The sequence below is a fragment of the Protomyctophum bolini genome, assembly GCF_963924005.1.
Source record: "Protomyctophum bolini genome assembly, chromosome: 5".
Lineage (NCBI taxonomy): Eukaryota > Metazoa > Chordata > Actinopteri > Myctophiformes > Myctophidae > Protomyctophum > Protomyctophum bolini.
In genome coordinates, this window is record NC_137866.1 from 26,975,730 (window position 1) to 26,985,729 (window position 10,000).

Consider the following 10,000-nt stretch of genomic DNA (forward strand, 5'->3'; position numbering starts at 1 on the left):
TGTGAAGAACACAGTGTGACGTTTTGCATTGTCTCTTCGCACCTGGCCATCTAAGAGCAGTGGAGGTAGATACTGTAGACTGTAGAGCACTGTCAATGTCAAAGGACCCCCAAATGGACACTAATTAGCCCGCGGACCCCCATTTGAAAAGACATGCCAGGGACTCCCATAGGAGAAGATCCTTACGGCTCTAGCAGCGATTCTCAACCCATTTAATTTCAATGACCTCCAGTTTGACATGCATTAGTCTACGGACCCCCATTTAATGGCATTTCTATCTCTGGGACCCCAATTCGTATTGTACAATCAATGTTAACTTAACTCTGAGAGTGTACAAATGGAACCTCTGAATAACAAAGAAAAAGACCCGGAACTTGCAAAGAAATGTTGCTCTTGAGAGCGAAGAGCAACATTTCCTGACTGTACAGGTCATTTTCTTTGTAATTCAGAGATCCCCTTTGTATTATTTGCACTTTGTCCCACACGCACCGGCACCTGTCACCAACCTTTAGAGGTGTGCATCTGCCTTTTTTTTAAAGGTTCAGACATTTCACAGAAGGCATGAACTCCTCTCCTGTCTCCTCTCCTCAATCCATTCTTTCACCTCTATCTCTATCACATATTTTCTCCTCCTTTCTCTCTCTTGCTTTCTTTGCTCTGTTTGTTCTCCCCCCCCCCCCCCCCCCACACACACACACACACACTCGCGTTTACATCGTTATCATCATATATGTCTACGCCAGCTGCCTGGGCCATCAAGACTCCAAATTAACATATTTTTTATCCCAACTAAAAAAGCTATAGTAGCAACAACAATATGTAATGTCATTTAAATGTTGTTTTATTGAAAATATTGACAATATAACAGTACGTTTTACAAGTAAAAGAAGTGTAAGGGTTTGGGGAAGGGTGTCGGCGTTGCTGGTTAAAACCCAACCCGTGGCTCCTGACATGCGTTGTGTTGTGCGTTGTGGTTAGGGTCAGGTTTCTGGTTGAAGGACTTCAGTGAAACCCTGCCGCGGGTGTTGTCGGCAATTATCGGAGACTCCGCGGCTGATGCCGCTGGCAGAAAATGCACTCACTCTCCCTCCACACAAGGCATTTTCCAGGTGGCATGGGGCAAGAGGAGTGCTCATTTTCGGTTCAATCGGTTTCCCGTTTTGGTAGCACCAGAAGAATGTATTATTATTTTGCATAAATATTCTCAGGAGCATAATTAATGTATGCGTCCAATTTTTGAGCACAGTGTATATTTCTTCCTTCTTTCTCTATTTCTCTCATACTGTATATCACTCACTTATCTTCTTTCTCTCTTTTCTCACCCTCTCTATCTTCTCTCTTATTTTACGCCATGGGGCATTGCTTTGTTTGTTCTAGGCAGTGGTTGATAGAGGCCATGCAGGGTAGACGTTAGGAGAGTGTAGCATGTGTGTGTGTGTGTGTGTGTGTGTGTGTGTGTGTGTGTGTGTGTGTGTGTGTGTGTGTGTGTGTGTGTGTGTGTGTGTGACTGTGTGTGTGTGTGTGTGTGTACAGTACTGTATAGGCCGGGTGTATGATGTGTTCCTGTTCCCTTTCATTCTGGATCAAAACGGGGGCTGGAGGTGAGACGAGACCCCCAGAGCGCCCTACAAACACCCCCCCACAGAGAGTGAAGAGGCATGGTCTATGAAAAGAGGGACAACAAAATATGCAATGCAAGACAAAGAACCGAGAGGAGATGAAAGAGTGAAAGGTGGTAGAGTTTGACCGAGATAGGACAACGGGGAGAATGACAGACGGAGAGTGAGGAAAGAAAGGCAGAAGAAAATTGTATTTTGGATGTTGACTGGAAGAAAGATGAGAAATGAAAGACAAACACTGGGGGGAGGGAGCGGAGGAAAAGAGATATGGAAGCAAAAATAAATATAGGTGTAAGGCGAGAGAGAGAGAGAGAGAGAGAGAGAGAGAGAGAGAGAGAGAGAAACGGAACATATGAGAATGATAATGGAGGAGGAATGAAAAAATAAAGAGAGAGGGAGATGGAGAGACAGCCAACTGATAGGGAGGGAACCTTGGAGACTGAGGGATGGATGGAGGGATGGATGGACGAGGTTGGTTGATCCAGGGAAAGTTTTGGGGCGTTTTTACTTGTCTGTGTGTGTCTGCGTGGGCGGCTGGTGCAGCGGTATTGCTTCAATGCTGCAGGCGGTCAATAGGAAGGAAGACAAGAAAAAAGGGAATGGGAGAGAGGGAGAGAGAGAGAGAGAGAGAGACCAAACAAAACCAACGCTGGATTGATTCTGCAACACAGAGAAATCTCCAGACATCCTCCAACCCTCGTTTCTCTCCCTCTCCCACTCCCCCAGTCCTTTCCTTTTCCCCTCCATTGCTCCAACCCTCCGAGCTAATACCCTTCATCCCCTTCCCTGAAAGCTCATCTGTGTGGTTGGAATTGATGTGGGCTTTTTTGTGTGTGTGTGTGTGTGTGTTTTTTTGTGTCTAAAACGGCATTGATTGCTTTCATAGACGAGGGTTAAGACACGGGTTCTGTCCTCATTGAGACGGCAGAGAGGAATGTTGACAGAGAGAGAGACAGCATAGATGAGTTACAGGGTTGAATGCTCCAGAGATATTCAACCCCAGGACAGCAGCTGAGTGTGTGGGGTTGAGACGAAGGTCTTCTCATCATCCTCAGGCTGGGAACATTTCCTCTCTCCGTGGCATTTCATTTGGGGTTTGTGATAGACGTGAGTCAGTGTGTTTGGGCCACAAAAGAGACTCTTTTGTTGGTTTTAACCGGAATTTCTATATAATTCAAGTGCAGATTTCTTAAGACCTTTGTAGTGCGTTATATATATTCCTTTATTTGGATCATTTAACAGGTTGACTGCGGACCACTTACGGCCGTCTTTCAGGCTTGAGTTGCTTGTCATTAAAATCCACTTTAAAACGGTGTATGTAATCGCTTGTTGTAGTGTTGAAAAGTATTCCAAAGTGCCGACCACAACAGAACAGAGCACCGTTCCACCCCCTCCATTGTAAACAATAGGGACTCAATTTCCCATAACCCTTTGCACGCCGGAGCGACAGACCTTTTTGCGATGACGTCATCAAAACGAGTCTCATATCCCAGTCTGTCCGGTGGATTGCCCGTGTGACTTAAAACTGATTAAAACGTGGATTAAACAATGAAAACGCAACTCGGACAACTCGCAAACCGCAGGGGAAGTGTTCTACAATTAATTAACTCGAGCAACTCGTGTTAAAAGGAAGTGACACACTGACAGTGGGCAGAGAGAGACTAGCCTAGACTGAGACAGACAGAGCAGCCTCTTTGTTATTTTCGGCACCCTCTCAACCCAGTTTTAGCCTGTATTAAAATGGCAATACAACCCGGTTCTCTGGTTAAAAGGTCAATCCGTTTCCTCCCTTATTTTCTAAATTAGTGAGTCAGCTTGAGTGACCGTAAACGCTACATTGGATTAATATTGGATTAATATAATAATAATAATAATAATAATAATAATAATAATAATACAATTAATTAATACATTGGATTAATATAATTAAGTGTTAATATTTATTGTCTTTTTAATCAGCTATAAAAAATAACTACGCCTGGTCTCCCTGGAGGGTCACATGAGACAACAATGGTCTCAGGGTGTTTTCCAGAAGGCTCTTCTTCTATTATTACTGTGAGGTTTGAGTGTTTTACAGACACCGGTGGTGTCAGACTGCACTAAATTCATGTCTGTGTGAAGTCAGCCCATACGGCTTAGTGAGAAGCAATAAAAAACGATATGACATTGAAACCGCAGCGTGCAGGATGAAAGGAGGAAGAACAGTGAAATACAACTCTACCTCCACCAGGATATACAGGCTAGAACAGGAGACACGTCAGCAGGGGCTTTTGTAGCCCTGAAACATGACCGCAACTGAAGACAGTTTTACGCCATCGCTACATTTACAGAGAGAACGTGTATATAAACATTCAGATTTCAAAGATCAAATATTCAGGTCTCAAAGTACTCATCACGTGGGCCACGGTGCACATTTGCTGGGACAGCGATTAGCATTGCTACATCCTGCGTTGTTTAATAAGAAGCATTTTTATCCGAGCGCCCCGGCTACTTTTCTCAAACGGGGTGCCTTTCGGAAAAGTCACAGTTTCACACCGGGAGCGCACTCGCCTATTAGTCTGTATTGGCAGTTTGGTCAGCATGCCTATATCGAACACACCCAGTGTTTTCAGAAAACTGTCGGATTTAGAAGGCATTTGTAGAATCGTCTTCAGGTCTAAATGGGTTTTTAATACCTAACTTCATAACAGACTCGGGTGAAGTGTGAGATAGACGGAAGTAACATAATGCACTGTATAGCGGATATGCTGCAGAGAAAATAAATTAAAGGAATGCAGAGAGAGAGAGAGATTAAAATTAGATTGGAGGGGATGAAATGGGAAGTGGTAGAAGGAATCATGGGAGACAGAACGAGAGAGAGGTTTCGATTCCTAGCAGCTTGAAAACAATTCATGTGGGTAAAGACGTCAATCTCTAAACTAGTCGTTCTCAAATGTTTTCCAAATCCATCCAAATTGAGACCCCCCTTACCAATAATCTTTTTTTTTAATGGTTTTTTTTGTGGCTTTCGCCTGCCCAGGATCGGGAGTCGAACCCGCGGCCAGACTGGATTACCAGCCAAGGTGCCTGGACCACTGAGCCATTGCCCAGGCCTCATCCTCATCCCATTTTTGGGAAAATGACAGATCTACAAACTCTCAATGCGTTGCATCACAATGCACTGTGAGCTTGTAGATCAGCTAGTTTTCAAACATAGCTGATGTACTGTATAGGTTTAAAGTGGTTTATGCTACAGTATATTAATAGTGCTCAAAGTGTTAAATAATTTAGCCGGGGGGCCTCAGCCTATAGAAAGTCTGTGAAAGATTTCACGTAAATTGCATGCTGCGTTCATGATTTGAGACTTTTTGTTAAAAACCGGCCAATCCTGCAAACTTTGAAAGCCAATTGGGATGGAATCTGAAATATCGGACAGATCCGGATTGAACACATGACTATAGAGATAGTGTGTAATGAATTGCGGGATTTTTGGACAGAAAAAGTCGGCCTCCTGGTGGCACTATAACAGACCGTTCTGGAAAATCTGGGTCAGAGGTTCATCATTGGCATCCAGGGAGTGTGTGTGTGCAAAATTTGGCATCGACCGGGTAAACTGTGCCGGAGATTAGCTGTACACAGACGGACGGACACACACACGGACGTAGTGCAAAACATACTCTCTCCACCAAGAAAGAAAGAAGGAACTGCAGAGAGTAGAAGATAACCTGAGAAAGAGCGAAATGGAGATTAAATTGGTTTGTGGATGATAAGGACTGCATTTGGTGAAGAGAGGGACAGGGAGAGAAATGAATGATCAAGGTAGGATTTAGATCACTTGTAGGAGTGATGAACAGATAAGTGTTACATCAAGAATCATCATATGAGAGACAGGCTTTGGTGAACAGAGATGTACGCATGCACGCACGCACACAGACACGTGCGCACGCACACAGACACGTGCGCACGCACACAGACACATGCACACACACACACACACACACACATGCAGAGACACACACGCACACACACACACACACAGTCACACACATGTGCACAGATAGAGCGAGAAATGTGGAAGGAAAATTGGTTTGTGGTGTGATAAAACAGAACAGAATATTTGAGAGTGAGAGAGAGAGAGAGAGAGTGAGAGAGAGAGAGAGAGAGAGAGAGAGAGAGAGAGAGAGAGAGAGAGAGAGAGAGAGAGAAAGTTGGGTAGTGTGGATGAACTATGCAAAGAATAAAGAGAGAGAATGAGAGAGAGGTGAATAATTAATTACTTTAGATCAGAGAGGCTGTGTGTGGATTATCTATCTATCTTTAGAACAAATGCACATGTTTTGTAAGTGACGATGGGTTGGGAAAGTTATATCAAACATCATAATGCAGCAGGGAAGAATAGAGCAAAATATAACAAAATGTATTAAGAGAAAGAGAGTCAGAGAGAGAGGTTGGCGACTCAATTAAGATGGAGGACGATATGGTGAAATGAAGGCACAGTATGTATAAGAAATGGGAAGAGAGAATTGTCTTTCCTGTATAGTGGAATGTCCAGCACAATGCAGTGTAACCATGCCACTGTCTCTGGTCCCATAGTCGAAGACGGCCAGCCTATATGAAGGTGTCTGTATGTAATTACAGTATATGCCCAGTGTTGTTTTTGTGTTAGTGTTAGTCTGGTTTTAGTCGACTAAATATCATAAGATTTTAGTCAACTAAATCTACAGTTGGTTTAGTTGACGGGCCTTGATGCCGTCTTACACTTGCTGAAGCGCTGCGACGCGTTGTGAGATATTGTCAGCATGCAACCAAGTATAAATGACTTATAGTGGATCTCTTGTCCACTAGTCCCTTCCTCACATTTTAGTCTAATCTGTTGAAGAAATTGTCAATACATTTAACTTAGTTTTAGTCATCATAGCTTAGTTTTCATTTAGTTTTCGTCAGCGGAAAAGGTAGTCGACGTCTTAGTTTTAGTCGACGAAAACAACACAGGTGGTAATTACAGTATATGCTTGGCATTTTGCTCGGGCCACACTTGAGAGTTGCGGCACATGTGAGTGGGTGAGTGAGGACGAAAAAGCACAAAGAAAGACTGAGGCAAATAACGGAGGGAGTAAATTGATTTGGGAAAGGGGTTTTTGTGCCGGAGAGAGCAGACGAGAGAAAAAGTGATGGAGAAAGTGAATTATTTCGGAGGGAGATAAATGGAGGAATGCAGTGAGAGCAGATATGCTGAAAAGCTTGACAGTTTTCAGAAAAACCCATGTTTCTATAGCAGTGGTTCTCAAAACATTTTCAAGGACATTTTCAAGGACCCCCAAAAATATATGTAATAGAGGGTATGCATCATTCCGGGAAGTTATGTGGGAGCAGCTACTGAGTGGCAAAAAACTACTTCCTGGCCTTGACAGCCCATACATCTAAACAGAAAAGTCCTATTTGATTGCATTAAGCAAAGCAAATGTTAAACTCACTTTTCCACTCACTTTGCCACTCGATTTGCCATTCATTTTATGCATACGCATACAATCTATTGGCCGCTGACCCCTAGCTGAACATATGTTGTTCCAGGGAAGCAAAGATTTGAGTTAAAAAGTTCACCCTGAAAGAATATATATTCAGAGACAGTATAGAATTAGAAACGATGAATATACTATGAATATATAATGGTGCACGAACGGCGTTGACAGACAACTTACATTTCGTTTTAGTCATAGTCTTTTGAATAAAAATTCTGGCATATTTTAGTCATCTGAAATGTTTTAGTTGTTAGTCTAGTTTTAGTCGAAATCTTATGTCGGCGTAATGGTTGAAAATAGGTCGTCGTCGTAGTTTTACGAAATCAACACCGGAGGTGCACAATGAAATCCACACGGTCTGTCTCCGTCACCATCTCTCTGTCTCTCTCTCCGTTTCTCCATTCGCTCTGGCCACAGTCTATTAGTCACCATTACTTTCACCTCTGTTTCCTTGTTAGTGCTGCCAGTCCTTTCATCTCACCTCATTCCCCCTCAACCAATCAGATCCAGACACCCCTCCTGGGGTCCACACAGAGCTGATCATTGTTGCATCATCAACTCTTCTCTGCATTTAAACCAGTTCACCCCTTCAGGTCCTCTGCCAGTTCCTAGATGCGGTTAGCGTGTGTGTGTGTGTGTGTGTTCACGTCTTTGTTTGCTGTAGCATTCTGTGTTTGCTTGCCTCACTTCTTGTAAACCGACCGTTGAGCCGATTCTACTCTGTGGCTCTGAGAGATGGACACTTTCAAAGAAATTAGAGAAACGGTTGGATGGCACTTACACCCGCCTTTTAATGAGAGCAGGAACTGGGAATGACAATGAAGGACCAGAAAGTCTGGCGTGGCATTGTGAAATCCATGATCTCGACCTCGGTCGAAAAATGATGATGATGAAACCTCTGTGCTTTTGTTAGTGCATCATTCTGGACTTGACCTGCCTGGTTTTGTTGTGCAATAATGAATTGCATTTTTATATCGCTTTTCCAAGTGCTCAAAGCGCTTTACAATGGGATATACATTGGGAGGTGAAGCGGCGAACAGTCGACGCCAGCGTCCTCACATTCATACACCAATGGTGGCAAGCTCACACCGACCGACTCATTGGAGGCAATGTAGGGTTCAGTGTCTTGCCCAAGGACACTTCCACATGTGGACAGGAGGAGCCGGGATTCGAACCACCGTCCCAGAGATCATTGTGTAGCTGCAGGGTCCTCTGGTCCTGACTGACACTGATACTGTGCCAATTAATGAAACCGTGTTGATGCTATGTGTAAGTAACTGTATACCTTTTTATAGAAAAATACTGTACATACTATAGCAAATGTGAACAGAAGAACTGAGAGACAAAGCAGTGAAAAGAAAGAGAAAGAATGGAGTTGGAACCGAGGAAGAGTTGTGGAAAAAGAAAGAGGAATTGAGAGTTATACTGTATAGTTGGCCCTCTGGGGATGAACCGTGTGTGTGTGTGTGTGTGTGTGTGTGTGTGTGTGGCTGCGTGTGGCTGCGTGCGTGTGCAGGGTGGGTTTGGTTGGGTGGTGGTAGGGGGCGAAGCGGATGCCAGAGGGGTGCATGGGAGGAACGGTGGCTTTGATGAATAAAACATGGCTCGGAATGAAGGGGTGCAGAGAATGCATTAACGCCACAGAGAAAAAGAAGAATAGAGAGGGGGAGAACAACAGGATGAAGGGAGGAGGAAGAGGGGTGGTTATGTACGCCGTGGATGGAAAGAGGAATGGAGGGATAGATGAGGGGTGGGGAGAGATAGAGAAGGAAGGAGACGAGAGGAAGAATAGATTGCGGTGACTAGAAGTGAAGGAGAGAAGTGCTGTTATTTTAGAATATAGACGTGGAAGGCAAGACGCACCACGACAGAAGTGTGTGTGTGTGTGTGTGTGTGTGTGTGTGTGTGTGTGTGTGTGTGTGTGTGTGTGTGTGTGTGTGTGTGTGTGTGTGTGTGTGTGTGTGTGTGTGTGTGTGTGTGTGTGTGTGTGTGTGTGTGTGTGTGTGTGTGGAATGGGGAGAGTTATTTTATATGCTAGTGAGTGCTCGAGTGCACTTTAAAATTATTTGTGTGTGTGTATGCGAAATAATGTGCTGATAAGTGTGGGTGTGGTATGAATGCACTTTAGTGTGTGTGTGTAGTGTGCGTGCGCGCGAGCGTGTGTGAGTGTACCAGCGCGCCCCAGCAAACTCAATCTCACAAATCGCCGTTCAGGGGAGCGTTTCAAATAGCAGCAAGTCATGAGTCAGTAATCAGCGCCATGCTTCTGTGTACTGACCAATGCCTGGGCTGGTCAGGAGGCACTGTGCTTGCTTTGCGCTGTGCTTTGTGACGGGCGCACTGGGCGGAAATTGGTGCTACACAAATGGAAGCGGGATAATCTCCCTGCCTTTTACCATCTCCTGCAGTCCAATCAGAGGTATATTCTCGCCATGAATCTTGCTCACAAGTTTACCCACTTAAACTGCTTCCTTTGGCCCGAGATCTGGACTTGGTCCCCCTCCTTTTTTCCCCCTTCTACACCAAGCTTGTGTGAGCTTGTAGATCTGATTCGCAGAATGTTCACCTATATTTTTGCAGAATGTCTGCTTATTATTACATGCCTACTGTAGAATTGGGACACCATGGGTTCGTGTGGTTAATGTTGCAGTGAATGGAAGCGGCAAATAGATTGATTTGTTGGTGAATGGTTTTAACTAGCTGAGTTTTAATAGTTAGATTTGATCTAGTTGATGCCTCTCCACTGCCTCTAGTAATGAAACTAGAGTCAATAAGACGGGTACGCTCTTGCATCAATTACGACACCTGTTTGCTAATGTTCATATATACCACAAAATGCCGAATGGACATTATATGCTGCAAAAGTGCTATCGCATCAAAATG

General features: G+C 44.1%; 1 protein-coding gene across 1 annotated transcript in view; it reads left to right on the top strand.

The window, feature by feature from the left end:
- celsr3 (cadherin, EGF LAG seven-pass G-type receptor 3) overlaps positions 1-10,000 on the top strand; it is a gene marked incomplete at its 5' end in the record, with an annotated part of 148,125 nt that overhangs the window by 41,209 nt on the left and 96,916 nt on the right. The gene's annotated exons all lie outside the window — the stretch shown is intronic.